The sequence below is a fragment of the Vicia villosa genome, linkage group LG3 (assembly GCF_029867415.1).
Source record: "Vicia villosa cultivar HV-30 ecotype Madison, WI linkage group LG3, Vvil1.0, whole genome shotgun sequence".
NCBI classification, from domain to species: domain Eukaryota; kingdom Viridiplantae; phylum Streptophyta; class Magnoliopsida; order Fabales; family Fabaceae; genus Vicia; species Vicia villosa.
The window spans coordinates 210,325,420-210,328,960 of record NC_081182.1 but is presented as its reverse complement, the minus strand read 5'-3'; the positions used below and the strand labels follow the sequence as shown (position 1 = coordinate 210,328,960).

At 23.0% G+C, this 3,541-nt stretch overlaps 1 long non-coding RNA gene across 1 annotated transcript; it reads left to right on the top strand.

Moving 5' to 3' along the window:
• Positions 1-1,738: 1,738 nt before the first annotated feature.
• On the top strand, positions 1,739-2,433 carry LOC131657259 (uncharacterized). The gene is made up of 2 exons (XR_009300566.1): positions 1,739-2,016; positions 2,120-2,433. It is a non-coding gene; the product is annotated as an uncharacterized LOC131657259 (long non-coding RNA).
• The last annotated feature ends 1,108 nt before the right edge of the window (positions 2,434-3,541 follow it).

The following is a 3,541-nucleotide window of genomic DNA, read 5'->3' as shown; positions in this document are numbered from 1 at the left end:
AAAAACATGTAGCAGAAGCAGCACACATAACTCAGAGCACAATAGTCAAGGCTCTTCATAAACCTCAACATGCCGGATGCTAGAACATCTAATACGACATCCTGCACACAACCTCATCAGTAGCAGCAGAAGCGGCACAACGCCAAGGATGAATGACTATCATGCTTCCCCTAAATAATAAACTACTTTATCGTTTAAGCAGTAGTACAAACCTATTATTCATTAACATGTCAAGACATGTGACATGCAACACTCTTTACTCCTAAAAAACTCCAAAAAAAAATATTTTATATAGATAATATTAGATCTCCATTATCTTTTATAAGCAAATTTTATTTTTTAGGTTCATTTAATAAATATTGTATTTGGACTATATATAGACTAAATACATCATTTATTAAAGGGTTAATAGTGATTTACCCCCTGTAATATAGGCGTGTTTTGATTTACCCCTTTTTAAAGAGAAATTTTTTAAATACCCCCCTATAATTTTGAGGTACCTCCTAAGTATGTAAAGACTAGGGTGGTAAATCAAAAACAAAAACTTTTACAGGGGATAATTTTGTCATCTAGGAGACAAAAGACATAGAATTTTAATATTTCAAAAAAGTTTTTAAAAACTTTTATTTTAGAAGGGGCAAAACAAAACACGCTTATATTGCAGGGGTAAATGACTATAAATCATTTATTAAATAAATCTAAACAATAAAAATTGTTTATAAAAGAGAATGGAGAGAGTATTGATTTTCTACTTAAAAGATCAAAAATAATTTGATGTATAAATGCTAGTGTCTAGGAATGAAGTTTATTTTCATTCGTAATATATGCTATATGATATATTTTGCATTGTTTATTATTAACATAAGTATAGGTCGAGCGATAGGTAAATTTAAGGATGAAAACTATAAAATATACCCTTTTTATTACATAATTGTTGTCAACGAGTAGTTATCATATTTAATAGGTGGAGTACAACTTATCTATCTTTTTAAACATAATTAATATATGCATTTTCATCTCCAATTTTAATTTCATAAAAATAAATTATCAAAAACTAATTTTGTTAGTAATCAAACTGCATTGTATTTTTAAATTAATATACTTATTTATTTATTTTTTAGGAATCAGATTAGGAATGTAGCATCAAGTAATGTAAATGAAATCACAATATAATACAAATATTTTGTTTCAGCTTTAAAAATATGGATTTTTTCTTTGTATTTTTGAAAATAAATTTTACAAAACTGTTTTTAAAAATATTATAAATTTTTTTTATATTTGCTTTTTCTAAATTGAAACACTATTTTTGACATCATATAAGATATACAAACATTATTGAAAACCAAACCATAGTTAGAACCGCATTTTTTTCAAAAAATGGTATTTCAAAAATAATTTTTATAAAAATCTATTTTAAATAACTTCAAAATTAAGTGATTTTTTAAAATTTTGATATCCAAACAAAAAATTCAATAAAAAGATAAAATACCTAAAATTATATTTTAAGAATAACTATTCAAACCAAATTTTCATTTGAAGCTTTTAATAAAATTTTCTTTGTAAATTTTACATGGAACTAAATAACATTATAAAAATTATTTTTAAAACAATATACGTATATTTAACTTATACATGACAATATTGTCTCCTTTCTATCACCAAAGAATGAAAACTTTCTTAAAAAAATAGATTTAAAAATTATAAAATATTTTTTTGTTACCCCTTTTCTAAATATGCATAAAAGACGTTTATTAAAAGTAAAGTATCTTTTGTTACCCCTTTTCTAAATATGCATAAAAGACGTTTATTAAAAGTGCATAAGAAGCAATTAAAATATATTCTGCATTTTAGTGCTATAAATATTAATTATGTTTAGCATTGCATTAAATTTACACACATTGATCAAATCTCAGTAATTTGTAAAATAAAAGATAAAAAATATGGCTAAAATTCTTAAATTTGTTTATGCCATAGTTTTGTTTTTTTCCCTATTCCTTCTTTCAGTGAAGGCTATGTGTAAGTCATTTTTATCAAATACTTTCTTTTTCATTTTGTAATTTCTTTCATAATCTTTCATTATATGTTTTATTAACACTTTTTATTGTATTTTTTATTCCAGATCCATGTGAAACTACTCGTGATTGTATAAAAGTATTTGTTAATTACTACTATGTCGAGTGCATCGAGAAAGTATGTGTATCGTTTCCTAAATCGTAAATTCTTATTTATCCATTTAAAATAAAAAGTTGAGTAACTCTATCCAACTTAATTGTCAAATTTTGAATGGGTTATGTGCCCACTTAATTATATTATTATAATGGAGTGCTATTATTTTATAATTATAAATTTATCCCAAATACATTAAATGTAAATTATCATTTCGAGTTCAATTGAGTGTTCACTCTTCCCCATTTAAATTGTATTCAAGTTCAACTTTTTCACTCTTTCAGTTTGAAACTTATGTATGTAAATTTTAGTATATGTTGCTCTACTTCAAACTTTCAAATTAATATATAAATGCCACCGTTTTTTTTCTTTTGTAACAAATTTATAAAGATTTTATTTTAGATATTTTTAGATCTATATAAAATATATTAAAATAAAGCATTAATTTATTTTTTATAATTTGAAAAATAATATTGTTAAACTATTTTAAAATTATATTATATTTAAATTTATTATTTCTTTTTGTTAAAAATTTAATTTAATTGAAACTAAATTTGAGACTTGAATTGACCCATATTTTTAATTAGTTAAAGATGATAAATTGATTTCATAACTATATTTATTGAAATATTTAATCAAATTAGGTTGAACTTTAACATGAAACTCTACTTTTCTAAACCTTAAATAAATAAAATAAATGGTATTATTAATAATAGTAAAACTAATGACTATTTCACAATTGTTCAAGATAAAATATTAACAATGTATTTTGAAATTCCAAAGTCTACATTTAACACTAAATTAACATACATAATCAACTGAATATTGTAAATTGATCTAATATCATAATAGATTGACATTCATTTATAAAATAAATTTTTTTTGAATTTATATATTTCTAAAATACCATAATAGATTTACAATCTTTTATAAAATAAATTATTACTATCACCTATTATCAAAATTATATGTTCTGTTTTATTTTAATATTATTTTAATTATTTTTTAAAAAAATTGAAAGAAAGTATCAATATATTTAATTATATAGATTGATAAATCTATTTTAATTTGTTTTAATTATTATGTTAATATAATTTAACAAAAAGATGTATTATTTTAAAAGTGTCTTCATTGTATTTGTCGTCGTGATCTAGGGTTGGAAGAGTCTGTAGACAAGGAAGATTTCTAATATGACATTTGTGAATTATGATCTTGGAAGGCGATGGTGGACCTCTGAGAACCCGATTGTTGATATTTTTGAATTTTGATGTTTGTTATTTTGTTTTACCCATCGTGGATAATCGAATGTTGAAAATTTGAGTCGGTGTTCGTCCAAGATTGGAGAGACCCAGTTGAGAAGGACCATTTCTAGTGA